This window comes from Haliotis cracherodii, unplaced genomic scaffold (assembly GCF_022045235.1).
Source record: "Haliotis cracherodii isolate W230 unplaced genomic scaffold, xgHalCrac1.p SCAF_4, whole genome shotgun sequence".
Taxonomy (NCBI): Eukaryota; Metazoa; Mollusca; class Gastropoda; order Lepetellida; family Haliotidae; genus Haliotis; species Haliotis cracherodii.
The window spans coordinates 35326229-35351198 of record NW_027266297.1 but is presented as its reverse complement, the minus strand read 5'-3'; the positions used below and the strand labels follow the sequence as shown (position 1 = coordinate 35351198).

At 39.3% G+C, this 24970-nt stretch overlaps 4 pseudogenes; 3 read left to right on the top strand and 1 right to left on the bottom strand.

The window, feature by feature from the left end:
- Positions 1-3639: 3639 nt before the first annotated feature.
- Positions 3640-5112, top strand: LOC139479036 (arylsulfatase B pseudogene; annotated as a pseudogene).
- A 3632-nt stretch (positions 5113-8744) lies between these two features.
- Positions 8745-10209, top strand: LOC139479767 (arylsulfatase J pseudogene; annotated as a pseudogene).
- A 3603-nt stretch (positions 10210-13812) lies between these two features.
- LOC139479395 (uncharacterized) lies at positions 13813-15270 on the bottom strand (annotated as a pseudogene).
- A 1722-nt stretch (positions 15271-16992) lies between these two features.
- On the top strand, positions 16993-18596 carry LOC139478967 (arylsulfatase B pseudogene; annotated as a pseudogene).
- Positions 18597-24970: the final 6374 nt, after the last annotated feature.

The window sequence follows — 24970 nt, the reverse complement described above, 5'->3', positions numbered from 1 at the left end:
TGAAAGTATTATCACCAAGAAGACATTATCTAACTGTGATATGCAACGTGGTTAAAAGATTGACTCACCAAGAAAATATTTGGAGATAACCAAAGAATGTGACATTGATAACCTTACACCGAGTAAGGAATTCATGTCAAGGTAAATCACACCACGTGATATTTTATCTGCTGTAAGATCTTGAAAACATTTTTTGCAAGATTCATTTCAGTTCCAAACTAACACGATTCACCCCACCATGTCATTTGATATGTTTAAGACAAGGGAGCGACCATATAACATTCCGGTTGGGGACTGATTGTATGTCCTAGAAAAATAGGCTGTGTTTAGATGCTTAAAGATTGCACCTCCTTCAGAGAAAGAAATGTAAGTCTTGAAGAGTCTCACACAAAAACACAAGCCTCCGCGCTCATCAGGAATATCAAATGATCTGCCACTTACATCAAACCATACCAAACAATCATTTATTATTTAATTATTTGATTGCATACTTTCTTATGTTTTTGAAAATCTTCGGATTTTTTGGATGGAATGAGGACATTCTGCGGGGATAATGTTTATATTCGGTGAATATACAGACACAATAATTTGCACTCCGATTTACAACAAAAATGATTGTTCTCTCTAAAACTGTTGGTGTACTGAAGAAAACGAGAGGTGTAAAAAGAAAGCAGATTCTTGGTTTGTCCTTTCAAATAAAAAAAAGTGTATGTCTTGAAGCAGTGAATACAAAAATATTTAATAGTCGGAGCCTAGGCCCCCACGTCCTTTGGGTTATGTCGTCTTAAACAAGATATCCAGTAGTGGAATAGTGGAGTACACATTGAAAATGGAACAACAGGCATTGCAGCACACCTAAGACGAGCGGAGCTGATTAACGAAGCTGGGATTAAGATGGATAAGAAATGACTTTAACATGTTCAATGTTTATATATGGTAGAGACCATACATAAGATACAAGCATGTAGTATTCCCAAAGGTAAAGATGTAGGACTGGCTGATTGAGTTATTCCTATTCGTTGAAAATATGTTCTCTATTGAATGTAATGTGTGTATCTGTCTCACAAATAATGTGGATAAAGTTGTCTAGAACTCGGACTTGAAGACTATATAGTCGTTTTATCTTATTGGAAGGAATGCAAGATCGGGGTTGGTCACGATGTATGTTTTCTATTACAAATACTTAAATAGCAGCACATTCCACGCATTTGGCAGTAGCATAATGATTTTTTTACAACTGTTCCTTGGTCTGATTTATTTTTCGCCTGTGCGTATGGAAAGAAACCTCTCATCATACACTTTGTCGCTGACGACCTTGGCTGGAATTATGTTGGATTTCGGAACCCTCAAATGATCACCCCTAACCTGGCCAGACTGACCAAAGCTGGAGTCATCCTCCAGCTTTTGTGTTCGCCATCCTGAAACTGCTTCATTTCGGGATATTTCCCCTACCACACTGGACGACAAGAAGTCATAATGGTCAACACCATGGGCACGCCAGAAACCTATGGGTGGGGGTTTGAATCCCGGTTCGCCCCGATTATGTTTCTAGGTTTGTCAGCACCATACCCATCTTTATGGGTTTCACCGAAGTGGTCAACGTCTGAGACCTGCATCACTTCGGGCTTTCCTCCCACATTAAGCTGACACGCCGAGATATAACTGGAATGCTGTTAAAAGCGGCGTTAAAAACAACTCGCTCACTCACTTTGACTCCTATCTTGGATATTACTCCGGTACAGAAGACTATTTTACCACGCGAAAAAGGCAGGCAAAAACTGGATTTTAGCCTCCAAAGGATTGTCTACACAAACGTCAGTGGGACCTGAAAATTTGTTTGCTAGCAGGGCAGTTGAAATAATTGAAAACCACGACAATAGTTAACCACTTTATCTACACCTTCAATCTGTTCATGAACCACATGAGCCAAATTTAAAAATATGTACAAAAAACTAAGAGCAGAAGGGTTTATTGTGGAATGATGAGTGATTTGGATAAAGCTATGGGAAACATTACGAATGCTTTAGAAGACAAAGGTCTCATGGACAATCTTGTGTCACTTACGGCTGGTTACTGAACGACCAGATAGTTGAGATTCAGATAGGGGCTGGGAATCTTTTTAATGAACAGTACCAGAAAATACTGGAGCAAAATAGTTTTTCCATACGTTTCATACACATAATAAATGCTCAAAGGTCTTGCTGGATGTCCTAAAAATGCAGCCAGAAACATATTCCGTCTCTTACCAAACTCAGAATGTATCAACCTCACCATAATCAACCAAATGAGTCAGTAATTGAGGGGGTGTCGTATAAAGCACGGATAAGCTTCATCAGACAAATTGATAACTGTAAGTCTGATTTCCAAATTGAAAACCAGAGGGTTCCCACAAAACGAACTTGTGAAATCAGTCGATTACCACACAAGATCAATGAATATACAATAAATTATATTTAAACACATAGTTTTCGGTTTACAATGAAAAGGCAATACAGTGGTTCAAATACGTCCAAGCAACACTAAGTAACAGACCCTGGAATTAATGTCAGTGCACTCACGAATGTTCAGAATATTGTAACTGCTCATGAAAGAGGGTTGTCTCTATTTTTTAATCCAAAATTTTGCTGAAAACTGGCGGGAATTTGGTGTTTCAGGCATCTAAACCGCACTTGGCAAGTAGATTAGAAACTAGTCACGTCAAAAAGGCCTGAAATCACCCTCCTGTTGCTGTTATAACGTCTAGAATGCCATGTTGATGCATACACCAAGGGCAGATAACTCTAAATCCAGTAAAAAGCCATTCTGGAAAGCTCCATGAACTGCCATTAACTGCTGCACTTTTGTCCGAAAGACAACAAGTTGCAGAAGATCTTACACACTTCCTCTTCGTTTAAAATAGTAAAATATGTGTTACGCCATGTGGCAAAATAGAATGTTACAGTAATTTCATGTGCAATCATTTTAAAATGCATATTTTTTTCTCTAAATATCTTGTACATACCCTTTGTTTTAATGTACTCTGACCCGGTACGTTTCTTAGTAATGCATACGTAAAGATACGTAGCCCAAGACATGACAACAGTCCACGCAACACCAATTACATCAATAAATGTTCATTCCAAACTAATATATTTCAGAGCTTAACAAAACATCAATACCTTGTGATCGACAACAATGGCGCTCAACAGAAAGATATGCAGCATAAATAGTGTTACATGCACACGTTTCAGATATAGAACGTTTTTGTAGACTCCGTTTATATGTACAATTTACAATTTGCACCAGTTGGATTGCTTGTATTGTGTATTTGGGTCAAATGAACGCACAGTAACATTTAATGTAATAGCTTTGCATGTTAACGATTGTATGTCAAACAAAAAATAAATATGGTGATGTATGTATGCATGTCGTTTAACTCCATGCTCAGGAGCAATGAAAATCCTCAGTTTTTCGATTTTGTCACAAGAATGTCATGTATTGTAGGACATATGGTTACACTTACAGGCTTTGTGAAAAAAGTTGCACTGATTATGTGGTGTATATTTTGACATGGAGACTATCCAGCTGGTAATCACACAGAAAGAATTCGTCCTGGGCTTGTCACGACGTCCGTTATCTATTGGAAACCTTTATATAGAAGCACAATGTACCACATTGTGCAGAAGCAAAATGAGTCCCCAAAGAGCTGTATTTATTCTTCTGACTTTTGTTATCTGTGAATGTGCAGAGAAACCTCACATTGTATTTATAGTCGCTGATGACCTCGGCTGGAATGATGTTGGATTTCGGAACCCTCAAATGATCACCCCTAACCTGGACAAGTTGGCCAAAGCTGGAGTTATCCTCAACTCTACTTACGTCCAGCCTATGTGCTCGCCCTCAAGAAATTGCTTCATGTCAGGATATTTCCCCTACCACACTGGACTACAAGATAACGTTATTAAGATAACTTCAGCAAAAGTCTTGCCGGCCAATCTAACAACAATACCTCAGAAACTGAAACAACTTGGTTATGACACTCACATGGTTGGAAAATGGCATCTTGGCTTCTGTAACTGGAAATATACACCCACAGAGAGAGGCTTTGACTCCTATGTTGGATACTACTCTGGAATGGAACAATACTTTACTCACATGTCAAAGGATCCCCAAGGCGGCAGAGGATTGGATTTTCGCTTCAACAAGACTGCCTATAATGGCGCCAGTGGGACCTATTCTGCAAATGTGTTTGCTAACAGGGCTGTTGAAATAATTGATAACCATGACAACAGTAAGCCACTCTATCTCTATCTTCCATTTCAATCTGTTCATACACCTCTTCAAGTTCCACCTAAATATGAGAACATGTACAAGAACATAGAAAACCAAAACAGAAGGGTCTATTGTGGAATGGTGAGTGCGTTAGACGAAGCTGTTGGGAATATCACTAAGGCTTTAGAAGACAAAGGTCTCATGGACAATCTTTTGTTAGTCTTTACAACCGATAATGGTGGTCCAACCAATGTTGTTGCCAATAACTTGCCTTTACGAGGATCCAAAAATACTCTGTGGGAAGGGGGAACGAAAGGCACAGGATTCATCTACAGTAAAACCCTCCTGAAGAAGACAGGCTACCTCAACACTGGAATGATGCATGCTGTGGACTGGTATCCGACATTGGTGGAGCTGGCTGGTGGAGAGAACACAGACCCCAACATGGACGGAGTCAGTCAGTACGACATGTTCATCAATGGCGGACCCACCAAACGGAATGAGTTCGTCTACAACATCTATGACGAGCGGGAAGCAGCTGCAATAAGGTACGGAGATCTCAAACTCATGCAAGGGAGTCCAGGAGCAAACAATGGTTGGGCACCTTTGCCACATCTGGGAATTGATGAAAGTGTCTATGAAGCTGATAACCAAACCTTCCCTGCCTTCATGCTATACAACATAACTGCAGATCCAACGGAACACTTCGACCTCTCAGCCACGTATCCTGAGTTAGTTGATATGATGAAGAAGAGGCTGGGGAACTGGAAGAAGTCCCGTGTCCCGGCCCAGGACCCTTCTCCTGTTCCTGCAGCGAACCCTAAATACTACGGCGGTGTATGGAGTCCAGGCTGGTGTTAATGTCAAATAAAGTCAGATATAGTAGAAAATGTTGTATGAATATAGAAACATTATACAATTTGATAGAAACTATGAAATAGCTGCCGAATGTGTGTTTGAGTATGGTTTTAAGTCGCTTTTAGCAATATTCCAACAATATCATGGTTGGGGACACATTGTACCCATGCAGGGTATCGGACCTGTGTCTTCAGGCGTGACGAGCGAACGCTTTAACCACGGGGCTACCCCACCGCCTTAATGTTTTGCTGAGCAAGGTGGTTTCATAACTCCTCATAATTCCTCAAAATGTTCTGGAATGAGTGAGTGAGTGAGTGAGTATGATTTTACTACACTTTTAGCAATATTCCAGTAATATCACGGCTGGGAACACAAGAAATGGGCTTCACACATTGTGCCCAGGTCGGGAATCGAACCTGGGTCTTCGGCGTGACGAGCTAACGCTTTAACCACTAGACTACCCGACCACCCCCATTATGGAATGAGATACGGTCCTTTGAAGGTGAAACCTTGAACAAAAAAGACCAAAATGCCTCTTTTCATGAAATGTTAATATAATGCACATACTCTTAACTACCAAGCAATTGAGAAAGGGAAATTAACGACTGAAAAAAGACCCATCCTTGTTGAGTTGTAGCTTGTTACAGGGGCTGCCATCATTTTGAATTCATATGTACTCATTCAGATAAGACACTGAATATAGTTACTCCGTTTCTTCTTTGATTTCCAAATTTAATGATGAGTTGAAGATGCTTTTTTATCTTGCCATTGTTGAACGAAATTTGGTATATCTGAAACTGTGATTGAACTTATTGTGTCCATTCTTTGAATTAACTATGATAGTCAAATTCCTATTTGTATGCAAAGAGATACAGGTCAGCTGGGAGAGGGGCACATGTAGTGCCCATGGCTATGCCTACTATTTGCCAAGATGTTCTGTCTCGAAGTTTGACACATATATGTGTGTGTGTGTGTGTGTGTGTGTGTGTGTGTGTGTGTGTGTGTGTGTGTGTGTGTGTTGTTTATTTGTATATAATTTTCAGGAGTGTGTATTAGACTAAACACGAAATACAATGATGTACTTTGAAGCCTCATTAGATTTAATCAATGTTCCTTATTTTGAAATTTTCAATCCATTGCTGATCATCACATATTATACTTTCAGTATTTTCCAGATCAATTTTGTTTATATAAATTAATCCCAGACCGGTGACACGACGTGTCCGCATCTCAGGCCCTCCCAGAAACACCCTGTCAGGGTTAACACAGGGCTGTTGAGCAGAGTTAGATAAGCTATTAACAAAACAATATATGGTCCAGAATTCAAATAAGTGCCGAATATGCAGTGGAACACACTTCATGGAGCAAGACTTGTCTATTTAACAATTAACTAATATTCAACTTTTGTATTTTTGGACCACAAAATGTGATATGGGCCGGTGTAATACCTTTTAGATAACGTAAGTTAGTTATTGATCCAAGCTGATTTTATATATTAAATTTTGTAGGGTGGCATAATTGTGTTATTGTCAACTGGTAAGCTCATAATTAATTGTCTCCTTCAATCGGCCTTGCTGTTCTGATGCAAAAGATATTTTTTTCTGAAAGCAGTGTCAAGTGTACGATTCCGACTATATCATAAATATGTTTTTATTGATCACTACCACATAACGATGATACCAGGTGTTCGCAAAAAGGTGATCGTATCCTGTCCAACCAGTGGCACCCGTCACAAACACATGCAAAGGCAAGACAATTGTTACCTATAAAACAAATCCCCATCGGACGTTTCAAAGCAGAATTAATAAGTGAAATGAGTGATTGATTGAGAGAAGGCTCAAACACATTCAGACTAATTCCTACCTCAACTGTAAATATGTGAGTATGGACCAGCCAAATCAGTGAACATGAAGACGGATCAAGGTCATCCGGATACTATTACACACAATAAGCAAAGTCACTGAGCCTGACCACCCTATCAAAGTTAGTCACCTCTTGCAATCAAACACCCGCAGAGGCCCAAACACGCCTCCTCATCGGGTTAAATATTAATATATTTCAAAGTATTTGTTTTTCCATTGTGGTATAATGACACGAAAATTTGAATAATACAAGAAATTCATTTTCAATCATGTTGAAATGCAGAATGCATATTCTTCCTTCTGTATTTCTTTAAAGATACCTTTTGTGTACTTTTACTCTGCCTCGGTGCACTACACAGGACAACCCACCCAACACAAATTACACCAAAACATGTTCACTATAAACTAATATATTTCAAAGCTTAACAAAACATCAATACCTTGGGATACCTCTGACACACATATTGCCGTACAACTGTAACATTAACACCTTTCGGATATTGGTATATAACTGTTTCAATCCTTCTGTCCCATCAGTATATACAGGTTTCTTTTCAAATGCGATTTGATGTACTGAGAACATGTATTAACTAACTCACCAAACTTTAGGTACCTAGCCGATAATGCTATCTATACTATCCTCCCGGACTGTGTTTTCGAGCCCCTAAGAAGTATTTCTTATTTTGTGTCTAATAACAATCCCAATGCACTAAAATAAGGTCTTACCTCTGAGAACATTTATTTCTGTTAACAGTTTGATGTCTTATCATTTTTGTGTGATAATGCATGATTAGTCACATGATATTACAGACAGGAAGTTTAGAAACAGCAGCCGATACATCGTCGGTGCATACGATATGTTCTGATGCAAAATTGTCCACAGATTAAGTTTGAATGTGAATTAGTGAAAAAGTAAATTTGGAGGTAAGTTTTCATTACTTATTAAATATCTTACCTCGTGTAGCTTAATTTGCAACATAACTTCAGCGGCAAATGGCGATTATAATATCCTCCCCATCGGCCTACTTCCCATTTGGCCTAAGCTTTTAGAAGATTTAATTACGGTAAGTAATCGGTTGGTTGATCACTCACTAATTACCCGTCTCCCCCAGAGTGATGAAAATGAACCGATCATACAACAGAGAAATACAAGCTAACAGAATCTTTTTAATGTAATTTAATAAGGATTCCTACTGCATTTGCTAATGGTAAGGAAGATATTTCTCCTTACTGGTGTCTCTCTCGGAGTCTGGACAGCTGACCATCGAGGTACACATATTTTCTCTTCCGCGGTGGAGGCTTGGCACCATGGGCCAGCTGGGCTAGATGTCTGGTGTGGCTAGCTTCATGGGATTTCAAGACATCCAGGAAGCTGAATATTGTTGGATCGGCAGAGTTCATCTTTGCATTCAAGTGGCTGTGCCAAGAAAGTCGCCTACAGTTGTACATCTTGCCTTACACCCTCGAACCGCATCAACACACTTCCACTTCCTCTACTACATTTTATACGACTCATAGTGTTAAACACTTCTCTGTGGCATCCTAACAACACGAACTAAGACACGCTTAATCCAACATTTATAAATTCTAACAAGCAGTCGAAAAGAGGCTCAGGTCAGCTTAAATAATACACATAGTGAATACATATATTTTCGCAACATCTGCATAGATTCTGTGGTATATATCTAGACAAGCAGACTAATCACACTGAAAGAATGCATGCCCAAAGGCCAGTCACGACGTGCGTTATCTATTGGAAATCTTTAAATAGAAGCACAATGTACCACACCGAGCAGAAGCAAAATGGGTCTCCAAAAAGCTGTATGTATTATTCTGACTTTTGTTATCTGTGAATGTGCAGAGAAACCTCACATTGTATTTATTGTCGCTGATGACCTCGGCTGGAACGATGTTGGATATAGGAACCCTCAAATGATCACCCCTAACCTGGACAGACTGGCCAAAGCTGGAGTCATCCTCAACTCTTCATACGTCCAGCCTTTGTGTTCGCCCTCCAGAAACTGTTTCATGTCGGGATATTTCCCCTATCACACTGGACTACAGGACAGCGTTATTGAGATAAACGCAGCAAAACACCTGCCGGCCAATCTAATAACAATACCACAAAAACTGAAACAACTTGGCTATGATGCTCACATGGTTGGAAAGTGGCATCTTGGCTTCTGTAACTGGAAACATACACCCACAGAGAGAGGCTTTGACTCCTATCTTGGCTATTACTCTGGTGATGAAGAGTATTTTACTCACATGTCACAGGATCGAGAAGGTGACGTGGGCCTGGATTTTCACTTCAATAAGACTGTCTATGGAAACGCAAATGGAACCTATTCTGCAAATGTGTTTGCGGACAGAGCTGTTGAAATCATTGAGAACCATGACAATAGTAAACCACTTTATCTATACCTTCCATTCCAGTCTGTACATACACCTCTAGAAGTTCCACCCAAATATGAAAACATGTACAAGAACATAGAAAACCTAAACAGAAGGGTCTATTGTGGAATGGCGAGTGCGTTAGACGAAGCTGTGGGAAACATTACGACGGCTTTAGAAGACAAAGGTCTCATGGACAATCTATTGTTAGTCTTTACAACCGATAATGGCGGTCCTACATTTGTTGCTGCTAATAACTTGCCTTTACGAGGATCCAAAAATACTCTGTGGGAAGGGGGAACGAAAGGCACAGGGTTCATCTACAGTAAAACCCTTCTGAAGAAGACAGGCTACCTCAATACTGGAATGATGCATGCTGTATCCGACATTGGTGGAGTTGGCTGGTGGAGAGAACACAGACCCCAACATGGACGGAGTCAGTCAGTACGACATGCTCATCAATGGTGGACCCACCAAGCGGAATGAGTTCGTCTACAATATCTATGATGAGCGGGAAGCAGCTGCCATAAGGTACGGAGATTTCAAACTCATGCAAGGAAATCCAGGAGATCACAATGGTTGGGCTCCTTTGCCACATCTGGGAATTGATGAAGGTGTCTCTCAAGCTGATAACCAAACATTCCCTCCCTTCATGCTATACAACATTACTGCAGATCCAACTGAACACTTCGACCTCTCAGCGAAGTACCCCGAGTTAGTGGACATGATGAAGAAGAGGTTGGAGAACTGGAAGAAGACACGTGTCCCATCGCAGGACGGTTCTCCCGTTCCCAACCCAAACCCCAAATACTTTGGCGGTGCCTGGAGTCCAGGCTGGTGTTGATGTCTCTTACAAACAGACACTTTATATTACAAAGATACGCTTATAATATATTAACTTTCAAAATACCAACTGTCACACGAATTTGTAAAATCGAGTCTTTACTGCATCAGCTTCGTTTAATGAAGATGGAATGGTTACAATAATTGAGTTAAATAAATATATTGAATGTTCTGTAGATACTTTGCAGTCCAAAAGGAGACCAGGGAAATGCTAGACTTATCAATTCATTCTAGGTTGGGTTCATTTTGTAATTTATTATCTAGGGTCTAAAAGACCGACTAGCATGGACTTAGAGACAACACATTTTGTCAGGACATCTAGTGAACAATTTTTGTCCTGTATTTTAAGAACAAATTAAATCCACATAAAAATAAACTGCAATTAAATGGTCCAGAATGATTAAGTTATCAACATTCTCCTGATAGTGTATCTTTTGGTGTAGGTGTTTATCATCTTGTCGCTTACCTTAACGTGCTACCATCTTCACCAGCACCACACAGACACAGATGCACTGGATTACTTTTCACGGGAAATATACAAAGGACAAGGCATGATACAGCCTCAGATTAGTCTATTTAGCATACCTGGACATTATTCGCACACTCATTGAAATTGTTTCACATGACCGACAGGTAAGTTGTTATTTCTTTTTATCTTATTTTTTTATATTTTAGTGCCTTGACGTCGAACTCGCTGAAAATATGATATGTTATACAAGGTGTTAGCGAAAAAGGTGAGCGTAATCTGTCCCACGCCAGAAAACAGGTAAGTTGTTGTTTTGTGGTTGTGGTTTTTATTTTGGTGCCTTTGACTTTGAACTTGTGGATGAAATATATGATATGTGATACCAGGCGTAAAACTCAGGCTCGGTGTATTCGATCGAGACCTTCGGTTTTCGCCCACATTCCCGAAATGGTTTTGAAGTTTTTATAGCTGTCCAAGAAATGATTATTTATTATTACATTCAGTCTTGTGTGTAAAACCATGTATATTGTAGGTATAAGATCAATTAAACGTTTCATCGTAATATTTAAGCGCTATAGTTAGCTCCAGTGTTCGACTCAAATAGTCCCCCGCTATCTACCGGCGCTTACGTGATCAAAAGGTGTTTAGTTCATTCCGAGATTGTTTCATGCTTTAAATCCGCTAAAGTAGAAATATATATTCCAAAAATACTTACGTAAACACCTTCCTGGACATATTATTGGGTGGATTACATCCATCCTAATTACTGTTATATCGTATATTTGGTGTTTAATCGCATTCTTCTCCCTTCTGCTACAAGTATTTCCGGAAGTGACGTCACCATGATCTTAATCTCACTCCAAATGAGTTGTAGAAATAACAGACTCAACGCAAGTTGTAGTTTGGCCAAGCAAGTTTAGCGAGAGTAGAAATTTAATAATGATTCCACAGACGTATTTTACAGTTTTTATAATAATTACCATGCAGCATTATTGACTCTACCTTTGCAAACAGTAATTATTCTTTTCAAGTAGATTAAACAAACAAAACCTACAATTTGTAGAAATTAGAGTACGACTTGCAATTAGTTCATGTATGTATTGAAATTGTTACTGCCATTAATAATAACAACATCTAGAAGTAAAGATTTCAATTGACGTTTATTATTTGTTATAGTTTTTTTAAAATCCGTTTTTAACAATATCTCTTTGAAACTAACGGTAGGGATGGGACAGTAAACATCCTGACGACTATCTCCCCCACCCCCAACCCGTTACACCAGGTGTTAGCGAAAGGGGAGCGTAATTTGTACAAACAGTGGCAAAGACACAACGTCAACCCTAGAAAATAATCAGTATCGATCAGCTGTCGAAACAGATGCCATTCGGTGTAAAAGCAAAATAGAGGTGAAAATGATATGAATTGATCACTGAAAATCAGTGATGACACCAAGAGTAGGTGATAAGAGCAGTCATGTCCTGCACTATCGGTAGTACCCGCCATTCACAATTTGCATAAAAAAAGTCAATGTTTTATTGTCACTTGACGCCACACAGCAGTATTTCTGCCATGTGACGGCGACCGTAAACAATCAAGTAATGAACCAGACAATCCATGACACGATGGCGCACATACTGATTTTGGTGAAATGTGAAACGATCTGTAAATTTTGAATTATGTCTGTTGTGTAACGAAAAAAGCATCTGGTGTTTACAAGTAAAGAAAATTTTTCCAATGTAAGTTAATTGTTCACCTGAAAATACACAGGGACATATCGTACAAGTCCAAATAAGGAATTGCATCATCTTTGTCACTCATGCATCAAACTTGGAAACGTCCTCCACATGTCAACCAGAAAACCTTTCGAAAGCTTTACTGAAGCCTTGTATGTTAAAACCCTGATCAAAAACCTTTGCGCAAGAGTCGTAAGACTCTCTCTTTGAAATCGTCGTAGAAAGATCATGCTCGATTATACCTCAAAAGTTGTAATATGTAGACTTTGGAGCTGGAGCTGCTGGGTTATTGTTTTACATAAAAGGAAAGTTGACTATTGGAAAGTTGAAGTCATCTTGTGGACGTCGTTTCGTCTTCCTAAATCGTTATGCATAGATCTAAATGTGAAACAGATGAGATGTTTCTTGTTGTCAATGAGTCATAGGTTTAGCAGTTTACTGAGGTTGTTAAAACGGATAAGCTCATGATTAGTTTTTTTCATAATCGATTGCCTTGTTATTATGAAGCGTTAATGTTGATTGTAGTTCACAAATTTGTTATGCAAAAACGTTTATCATAAGTGAAGAGCTTAAAGAGTCTGTTTTGAGAAAAGTGATGAAAACCATAACCATATGCATGTTAATGAATTTTTTTACCGATAAATTCCTAGACATTAACGCATTCTGACAGCTGAGATATAAATTTTGTTATAAAAAACATTCAATAAAGTGAGTGAGTATTGTTTTGCTGCACCTTTAGCAATAGTCCAGTGATATCACGGCAGGGGACACCAGAAATGGGCTTCACACATTGTACTCATGTCAGGCATCGAACCAGGGTCTTCGGCGTGACGAGCGAATGCTTAAACCACTGGGCTACCAGACGGCCCCTCATTCAAAAAAGAAAATAAACTTACGTTTTTAATTTGTGTTAGGGTCGAAAGTGACTTTGGCCTTTTGGAGCATGACTTTGGCCCTTTCATAGAATTTTAAGTAGCTGTCTTTCAATAACGCAGCAATGAAAACATACAAAAATTGTCTACAGGTAGACAAGAACTCATAGATATTATTCATGCAATAATATGCAAAAAGGGCCAAAGTGCATTGTGGCCCCTTTTAGCTCTAAGCTCTTCAATTCATAGTTTGTCACAAACCTTATCATAAGCCTCGTCCTGAACAGCAGATTCACCGCATCCAACGTTATATGAGACGTGTATCTGTTACTCTTGTTACAGTTTACAGAGGGTTCCTACATCACCAGATAGACGAGATTCAGATTTAATGAATTGTTTCAGAAAACAGTTTTGCCTCACGTTAACGTTTCAACGCATATAGTTGTTCGCAGGTAATGCAGGATGTCTTGACAAATTTTGAGACCAAAAGCATAGTTTGTCTCTTAACAAACTCAGAACGTACCAACGCAACACTAATCAAGCCACAACTCTGCCTCTGCCACATCGTCTCGCTTTCTAGTCGAGTTGATGAATCGCACTTTCTGGTATGAGTTGGTACTGTGGTCACCTCTTTAACCCTGGTAAACTGACGAGGGCCCTCTGTGAAAGGGCCGGTGTGTTTCATCAGTAATAAATTTATCTTCTGTTAAACCCTCTAGCAGAGCTCTTGAAGCCATAGTGTCTCTTGTTTTTCTAGTCTGAAAACTCAGTATCTAATCTCTGCTTTCTGTCCTGCGTCCTTGGACAGTTTTAACAATTCCTTGTAAAAATCTTTGCCAAACAAGGCCTTCTTGTCACTGAACCTTTTCTCATTATTTGAGAGACACTTTTGAGCTTTCTTCTGACTTTTCATCAGCTTCGTTAGAATGTTTAGTCTTCTCTAAAGGGTAGTGACAACGTTGGCTTGTCCCAACAAACAAACAGTCTTTTCAACTAATTTCAAAAAGTCGTTCACATCATTCTCCTCACCACCTTTATCCACAGTCTGCCACACCTGACCAAGTGGTCCCATCACATGAGTAGTCTTGATTGGATTTTACTTAACCCTACTTCAACAGATTTAGCTGCAGTAAACCTTTTCTCTTCTAGCATGTCTGACCAGTCTTCATCAAGCTCCATTGGCACAAATCCTTTGGGGTTGGACAACTCTGTAATATGTTCTTGGTGATAACTTCATATTTACTGTAGTGGTTGATATGTTCATAAGGATAATCTAGCAGTTCGTCAGACAGTTCCTGCTCAGCCCTACCATCTGTGGGCTTAAATCGCTTATAAAGGTGATTGTCAATACTATTAATACGATTATTGGTTTCACAATCGTCCGAAACTGGATGACGAGAACTACTAGGGCTGCTGTCATTTCTTTAGCGATGAGGGGGCACGGGTGGTCGTGTCGTCTAAGGCGCCGCGATTCGCTGTGCAGAGTTGCGTCTCTTGAGCACGCCAGAAACCTATGAGTGTGGGTTCGAATCCCGGTTCGCCCGGATCATATTTCTAGGTTTGTCAATACCACACCCGTGCTCGTGGGTTTCACTGTAGTGGTAAATGTGAGACCTGCATCACTTCGAGCTTTTCTCCCACATTTAGCTGACACGCCATGATATAACAGGAATACTGTTAAAAGCGCCGCTGAACTCAACTCACTCACTCACTTTTTTGCGATGACGCTGGCGAGATTTGGCTTGGTCCCGTTTTGGAATCATGAAGCCTTGCCAGTCTTTCCTTTTTGGTTTCCTGCTTCGATTCTCCTAATCAGCATCATTAGATCTGCCCTTGTCACCAACTGCCTCATGGCTCTGGTTATTGTTTGCCTCGTGGCTGGTTCCGGTGGCCGTGTTTGCCTCATGGCTGACAGGAACATGGCGTCCATGCTTTTGGCTAGCAGGAATTCTGTCTTTACTATCGGAACCCGATGAACGATCTGATCTCATGGCGGTTTAAAACCGAAGAAAGGAGGTATGTCAACAATAGAAGTCACAAAAAGAGCAAGAATCACGAAACACCACCGAAGATTGCTCACGATAAAAAACAGAAGGTGAGCACGAAATTTCAACGTCTTGTGTCTTCGGAAGCCAGAGAATCAAGGTCGAGATCTCGTTTTTTCTCACATGACTTTGAAAGGCTTGTGACTTCCGCCGAAAGCCAGGGATAATCACATTTAGACCTTATTTCAGTTTACGAAATATAATTCTAATTCCAATACACAGCCATTCTGGAAAGGTCCATTCACTGCCGATAACTGTGGTTCAAACGTGGCCAAATGACAGTAATTGTTATATTTTTACTGGTAGTTCTATCAATATTGCAAAAGCATGAGCACTGTTTCGGGCCAAATGACAGTAATTGATATATTTTTACTGGTAGTTCTATCAATATTGCAAAAGCATGAGCACTGTTTCGGGCCACAAGGTACGATGACCAGTCATCAGACTGACCACCTGATCCAACTCTTGCGAGTGAATAGGTGCGGAGAACCCGTCAGGTAAAACTTTAAAATAATTCAAAGAATGAGTTTTGCCATAATTGCATAATTAACCTGCAATTTGGATATTACAGGATATTCATCTTCACTCATTTTAAAATTAAGAATACATATTCTTTCTTCTCCAGGTTGCAGATGCCCAATGTCTCCTTTTACTCTCTTTCCCCGGTTTGATGTTAGATACGTACCACAACACAGGACAACCCACCCAACACTGTTTACAGTTATTCCAAACTACTGTATAGTCACTAACTGAAGACACGCGAATACTATACATGTTGGTTGTATATGAAGAATTACTCACATTCAAGAGATCTTAGATTGGCTCGTTGCACAAACGAACATACTGGTATGTTGTGTGAACTGACGATCATTAACGCATCACATGTGACGTCATAGATCCATGACTCGAGATGCACCATTTGCAGGATAAGTGTGTCAAATTTGGAAATCATGTGCATATCGTGATAAGAATAAAGTCACTCTGTGCTAACACTTGACTGATTGTTAGTTTTGTCAATAATTGGTACACATTGGAAACATCTCTTCATAACTAACATACGTCTCTATATGTTCCTGTGGTTCATGTGTCTTTTGGCTGTGAGTATATTTCAAGCTTATCAAAACATAAATACCGTGATAAAAGGCAATGATGCAGAAGGAAAGGAGGTGCAGCTGTAAATGTGTGACATGAACACCTTGAGATATAGAACTATTTTGTAGGCCTCGTTCATATGCACAATATACGATATGATAGGTGTGTAAAGTCAAGTCAAGAAAAAGTGTAATTATTTCTTCCACATATGTTTTTGGTGGTATTGTGTATTTGGGTTATATGCTCGCATAACAAAATACACATATGTACAGTGAATTTTAAAGTAAATATGACATACAATGATGTTTGAAAATATAGTTTAGCCACATGTTCAATAGCAACAAGATTGTCAAGTTCTGCCAATACTGTCAAGAAGCTTAGCTTGAAGAATATCATATATCATAGGTGCCATGGTTTCACTGATATGTATTGTGAAAAATTCATGTTTACAACATCTGCACATATTCTGTGGTATATATTTTGACACTATCTACCTGGTAATCACACGGACAAATTTGGCAAGATTTAGGCTTGTCACGATGCGCCTTATCTATTGGAAACCATTAAAAAGAAGTACAATGTACCACATCGAGCAGAAGCAAAATGAGTCTCCGAAAAGCTCTATGTATTGTTCTGACTTTTGTTTTCTGTGAATGTGCAGAGAAACCTCACGTTATATTTATAGTCGCTGATGACCTCGGCTGGAACGATGTTGGATTTCGGAACCCTCAAATGATCACCCCTAACCTGGACAGACTGGCAAAAGCTGGAGTCATCCTCAACTCTTCTTACGTACAGCCTCTGTGCTCGCCCTCAAGAAATTGCTTTATGTCCGGATATTTCCCCTATCACACTGGACTACAAGATGGCGTTGTTTCGTCAAATTCAGCGAAACACCTGCAGGCCAATCTAACAACAATACCACAGAAACTGAAACAACTCGGCTATGATGCTCACATGGTTGGAAAGTGGCATCTTGGATTCTGTAACTGGAAATATACACCCACAGAGAGAGGCTTTGATTCCTATCTTGGATATTACACTGGTGCGGAGGAGTATTTTACTCACATGTCAGAGGGAAATAAAAATGAAGTGGGGCTGGATTTTCGCTACAACAATACTGTGTACAGAGACGCAAATGGGACCTATTCTGCATATGTATTTGCGAACCGGGCTGTTGAAATCATTGAGAACCATGACAACAGTAAGCCACTTTATCTGTACCTTCCATTCCAGTCTGTACATGCACCTCTTGAAGTTCCATCTAAATATGAAAACATGTACAAGAACATCGAAACCAAAAGCAGAAGGATTTATTGTGGAATGGTGAGTGCCTTAGACGAAGCTGTTGGGAATATCACCAAGGCATTAGAAGACAAAGGTCTCATGGACAATCTGTTGTTAGTTTTTACAACCGACAATGGTGGTCCTACGTATAGAGCTTCTAATAACTTGCCTTTACGAGGAGCTAAAAATACACTGTGGGAAGGGGGAACGAAAGGCACAGGATTCATCTACAGTAAAACCCTTCTGAAGAAGACAGGCTACCTCAACACTGGAATGATGCATGCTGTGGACTGGTATCCGACATTGGTGGAGTTGGCTGGTGGAGAGAGCACAGACCCCAACATGGACGGAGTCAGTCAGTACGACATGCTCATCAATGGCGGACCCACCAAACGGAATGAGTTCGTCTACAACATCTATGACGAGCGGGAAGCAGCTGCAATAAGGTACGGAGATCTCAAACTCATGCAAGGGAGTCCGGGAGATCATAATGGTTGGGCTCCTTTGCCACATCTGGGAGTTTATGAACGTGTGTATGAAGCTGACAACCAAACGTTTCCTCCCTTCATGCTGTATAACATTACTGCAGATCCAACTGAACACTTCGACCTCTCAGCTAAGTACCCTGAGCAAGTGGACATGATGAAGAAGAGGCTGGAGAACTGGAAGAAAACCCGTGTCCCGGCCCAGGATCCTACTCATGTTCCCAGAGCGAACCCCAAATACTACGGCGATGTATGGAACCCCGGGTGGTGTTGACACAACCACGTTTCACAAATGCAAAAACTAAATGATATAATTATAACACTATGCTGTGACGCTCCTCACTGAATTTCTATCTTGAATTGTGTAAACTGCATCAACTTTGAAGTTCATGCGTTTTCAAATAAAAGTAATTCTCCTGTTCCTGGTTCAATCCTTTGACTTGTGAATAAGTTTGCAGAAATGAGCCTGGAACCGATTTTGTTAGCACAATAGACGGATGTTAGACATATGTCTGGCGTCTAGACGTTGACGGTCAGAAAAGCCTCTCATAGTTGTGTATGGAACACAAAGTCTAGCAATACCTTATCCCTTTTGACAAGTTGGTATTAGTGACTTTTGTGAACTTGGTTAACCAAATTTATCGTTATATGGTAGTATGAAGCAACCCCGACCACTAACATAGCTGTAATAGAAGGGATTGTAAAAACAAAACTGTTTGACTGATGCCGGTTTTCAACATGCCGGTTTTCAACATGCCGGTAGCCTGGTTCATCTTCTTAGTCATTGCATTGCTCTGGCAATCCAGATAATGTGTAACATTGACTGCAATTGCAAGATAGCGTTATAATGGCCAATGCACCAAAGCACCTGCCGGGCCAATCAAACAGCATTACGTTGTAACGCTCGTCATTGAATTTTTCTTTTAGTTTAAACTGTATCATCTGTAAGTCCATTGGCTTTCACAATAAGAACTAACAAATGTACCCTTCTGTTGTTCCAACTGCGAACCCCAAATACTATAGCGATGCATGAAGTTCTGGCTGATGCTGATTCAGCTGTTTCAAGACACTTTCAAAATCAAAGATGTTTTCTGTATTTTCCGATTCGGATTCTGGTGTAAAGATATTGAAATAAATAGATAAATTGTCTGTGATATTAATCTGCAAATATATTTAGTACATCACCTTGTTTACTTAAGTTATAAAAATAGCCTATATTGTTGTAATAAGTGATGTGAGGTGAAATAGGGTTTAATGCCGGCTTGAAGTTTAATGCACTTACACAGATACGTTATATAGCATGCACGTGTGTGTGTGTGTGAATGTGTGTTGTTGCTAGTACTAGTCCGTACTGATGTCGATTTTATAGTGCTAGTCCACTGAGATACCATGCCATAGTTTAACATTACCCCACTCAGACACAGTCGTATACTGACTCTGAGCCGACCGGTTCTTATTTTGTTCCCTTAATGCCCAGCGCATCAGTCTTACAACAGTACAATCTTTCACCGTCTTTTGGTATGAAGCACCCGGGGATCAAACACCGGCCCGTCCGCTCTCCAGGCGAACGCTCTACCACTAGACAACGGTGGCGGTATGTTGTAATAGGAATAGGTGTCCTATCATTATGGCCCTATTCCTAGATTTGTCTGTTGCCAAACGCAACACTCAGCAATATTCCAGCTATATTACGGCGGTCTGTAAATAATCGAGTTTGGAACAGACGGCCCAGTGATTGACATCATGAGCACTGATCTACGCAATTGGGATACGATAACATGCATCAACCAAGCCTGACCACCCGATCCCGTTAGTCGCCTCTAACGACAAACATGGGTTGGTGAAGTCCAATTCTAAACAGGATCTTCACAGTGCAATATTCCTAGAAGTAGTGGCAGTAATGAAGTGATAGAGAGAACACAGTTAATGGGACCACTAGTAAAGCGAAGACAGTGTGAGTAGCTGCCATGTAATTCGTATTTTAAAGCTCAAATCGTTTAACACACATTCAAAATATCATAGGTGGATGTTTGAAGTGCTCATGACACTTTGTTGTTGGGCAACAAGACATCAATATGTCGTTCTGCAAACTTTCCACCAAATGGAGAAAAAAAACATAGGACGATTTATTAAATTACCATAAACATGATGACATAAGTTATCATGAAACATTACGCTTTAGATAGTCTCTGAAGGAAGATCATCTGATGTAATATTATTGAATAGGTCACATTTGTTTTATATTTAATTACTTTTTGATTTCTGCCGAGCCTCAGAGGAAATATCTGACCCACACTTATCAGCAAGCAAATAATAGGGAGTGGCTAAATATTGTAACTTAAAACAAAGTCACATGAATGTTTGTGTGAACTGGGTCATGCACATTCATGCTGTATTCCTCCAGTAGTCGGTGTATTGCAGATAAACTCTCCAATAGTTAACAACTAATGTTCACCCTCTAATAGTTATCAACTAATTTTCACCCTCCAATAGTTATAAACCCCATTACTCGATCATGTCAGTCGAACCGTGTTTGTGATCTTTGATAGATAAAACGTAGAAACGCACCCGCTCAATCAGTTGAGGAACTGCGTTCAGAATTGGTTAGCATTTACTACTCGACGTTCGCACGTTACCCTGCAACACATGAACACGGTGGTTTTGCGGGCTTTTCTTCTGAAATGAAATATGCCACCATGATTTAACTGAAATTATGTTTTTAAAAAGGGCGCTAAACTCCCAATACAAGATCCGTTCGTATATGTGTTAACACTATAAAACTGCCATGATTTCTGACCTCTGAGGTAAATGAAACGGAGACACATTAGAAATAAATTTATTTCAGAAAAACGACGACATGCATTTCTTTTTGCTGCACTCTCGACTGTAGCTGTTTCAGTAACTGTGAGAGTTGACGTTTCCTCCAGAACCGCTGTAGGTTGGTTGGTTGTTTTATGCCGCAATATTTCAAATGTCATAGATTGCAAGTTTGCATGCTACTTCAGTGTTTATATACGAAGATGTAGGTGATTCCTTGAACGATTGATTAAATATCATAGATACATACTGACATGTGTTGTTGAGTCTAGGTATGAGTCTAGATATATGATATGACCCGTCTTCAGTAACCCATGTTCGGTGTAAGAGGCGAGTAAACGTGCTACTCCTGGAATACTGCTAAAAGCTGCGTAAAACCTCACTTGATCACTCACTTACTCACTACTATACTACCGGTTTCTGGGTTTTAAACTGGGGACAGACAAATTCTCACAGATTCTGGAATTTTGTTGGTCTAATGACAATTTGAGAAGAAATGCCCGTTTTGTAATTGCGTCTTCAAGGCTTCACGTTTGATCAAGTGATACAAGCTGCCTCAATCCAACGGTCGGGGGATTGTATCTCACAATTCTCAACACCAAACCCATGCCCGTGTGTTTCACAAAGGTGGTAAACGTCAATTACCTATTTTTACTTAGTGTTTTACTCTCCCATCAAGCTGACACATATTATTTAGCGGCGTTGTTTAACCCAACTCACTCACTCTGAAACGGCCTTCCAATATAATAGGATTAAGAGTCCCGATGAATAGTGTGAAGATATGCCGATCCCACTGCCAGGTGTGAAGCAATATTGACAGTTAACTAGAAAGTACCAGTGGCAGTTGTTCTACTCCATAGTGAGGTAAAGTCGTTTACAACCTCTACAACATATTATTTGGAGTTGTGTCACTTACAGCATAAACACTGCACTTGAGGAAGTTGTCGCTTTGAGGTATCCATCAAATATTATTCTTTGTTCTTTTGAACTCAATAGTTTAAATGAGGGGAGTAATTCATATTTAAAAAAAACAAAAAAACTTATTTCCCTACGGTAATGACATGTTGTTTAGTTAGATTTTTACTTCTTCTGACCCTTATATTTGTCGTACATCTATCTGCAAGTTTCATTTATAAAAGGAAAGTGGCTTTTAGTAACCTAAGCCTTATCTCATAAAAACACTGCTGAACAAATTGTCAATATTTGTCATTTTATTTCATTTCATTTCATTGTGTGACACATACAGCTTACACAGTATGTATGGTTTTGTGGATAAAAGTTTCTTTATAAAACTCACATTTAAACAACACGGCCATGAAAATATGCTGTAATCCATTATTTGCAGTGTGCAACAAATACTACGAGTGAAAAGATGCCATTTAATGAAGATGTGAAGATTGACACAGTTGTCAATAGAAAGGTCTACAGTAATTAGTGTCAAACATACTTAGAATCAAAATAGGTATAATGGCATTGTATGACAGAAGTATACATCGCAAAATAATGTTACATGAAGTCATGTATTTAAATTAATCTGTATCTAACCTTGATCGCGATCAATTACTTCACAAATATTTTCTGAACCAACTTTCATTTGAATATTCTCTTTTGACAACTTTAGATTGTCGTTGTAAAGACATGGCGAAGAGTTATGAGAGATTATGACTGACATATTTCACAAGTCACCGACAAGGCAATAATTCAATGTTAACATTTAATTTCTATACAAATGATATCATTAATTGATGTATCAATATGCCATTGTATTCTTTTATCGATATATTGATATTTGATTGTTTAATCCACAACTGCCCTACTCCATCCTTCAGTGACATTCTCATCGTGATGGTCAGTCAAGACAACGGTACATACGATAAAAGCTACAAAACACTTCCATAATCATACCAAATCCATTGTACGATTCCGACTATACCACAAGGATGTGTTTATGAATCACTATCAAACAGTGTTGATACCACGTGTACGCGAAAAGATTAGTGTATCCCGTTCCACTGGTGGCACCCGTGACAAACACATACAAATTTAAAAAACCAGAGAATAGCCAGTCTCAAGTATCAACCGAAACTGATTCCTTTGGGCAAAAAAGGTAAAATAGAGGTGAAAATAATTGAATGATCAGTGAAAATCAGAGACGACACCAGTTAAGAGTATGTATGTCCGCCACTCACACAATTTGAAAAATCAAATGCGTATTTGTCGCCTGAAGCCACACATCAGTACTCATCCATGCGATGGCGGCCTGAAAACAAACCAGACAATCAAGTGACGGACCAGATAACCCTGTGACACGATAGCAAATTTACTGATTTTGTCGAAGCTTAAATATAAGTGTCAAAACTCTTTCATTTTCATAAAAATGTCGACAGTCGATTGTACAATTCCGACTACATCATGAGCATGTGTTTATGAATTACTATCAAACAATGATGATACCAGGTGTTCGCGAAACGGTGACCGTATCCTACCCCATCGTTGTCAACCATCACAAATACATGCAAAGGCAAGTAAAACAATATAATATGTTTTACTTACATCTGCTGTATACCAGTAAAACATTCTGGTAATTATATGCAAAGGAAAACCTTTTCTTAAAAGCAAATCAATTGTTCACCTGAAAATACACAGGGACACATCGTAAAAATAAGGAATCAAAATCAGACATCACTTGTCTCGATGCTCCAAATCTGGAAATGTTCTCAACATGTCTGCAATAGGCTTTTTTAAGGTTTTACTGAAGGCTGTTACTGTAGTGTAACCCTGACCAATACGATACGTGTATCTGATATTCTTCTAATTTAAAAAAGGGTTTCTGTATAACCAGAAAGGCGAGATTCAGATAGGAGCTGGACGTTTTAAATGAACTGTCCCAGAAAATGCGGGTAGGAAATACTTTTAAATGACGTTTCCCACACATATAAAATATGTGGGTCATGTTTTAAGTTCTGTAAACAAATGCGGTCAAAAACATATTTTGTCTCTTACCCAACTCATACATTGAACGTATCAATGCACCACCAATCAAGTCAAATGTTTGAGAAAATGGGAGAATGCTGTGTAAAGCCACAGTCAGCAGTATAACCGCTTTATCACGCCTCTCTGTATAATCTGGATCAGACAAATCAAGGACTGAAAGTGGTAAGATGTGATTTCCACATTGGAAATGAGAGGTTAACCCATAAATCAATACCTACAGAACGTAAGTGTGAAATCAATAAATGGCCACAAATGATCAATAAATAATCAATGAATAATTTATATCTAAATACAAAGTTTTAGCTTTACAATAAAAAAGGCAATACAATTGATCAAATACGTCTCAGGAGCAATGCATAACCGGCCCTATAATTCATGTTAGTGCACTCATGAAGTTTCAGAATATTGTCACAGATGAGTCTCTGAAAGAGGTCTTCCTCAGTTCTTAAATCGCCCTCCTGTTGCTGTTACATTGGTGGGGTAGTCGAGGGGCTAAAACGTTCGCTCGTCACGCACACATGGGCACAATGTGTGACGCCTATTTCTGGTCAACCACAATACAGGACAACCCACCAAACGCATTTTTCTTCTAACTTAATATATTTCAAAGCTTAACAAAACATCACAGCCTAGTAATAGAATACAATGACTCTCAAAACAAGATGTGTTCATGATTAACTATCAAATAGTAATCACACTAGGTACTCGCGAAAAGGTGAGCGTGTCCTGCCCACATGTCCACTACATAAACCATGACATAAACAACTACCAGGTATAGAGCTCTTCTGTAGGCGCCATTCATATGCACAATTAACACAATGATAAGAGTGTAAATATTTTTTAAGAGGAAGTGTTAATGTATTCTTGCACATATATTTCTGTCTGCTATTGTGAATATTTTGGGCGAATGAACGCATAGCACAATTACACATATGAGAACTGTATGTTTAACTTAATATGAAATACAATGA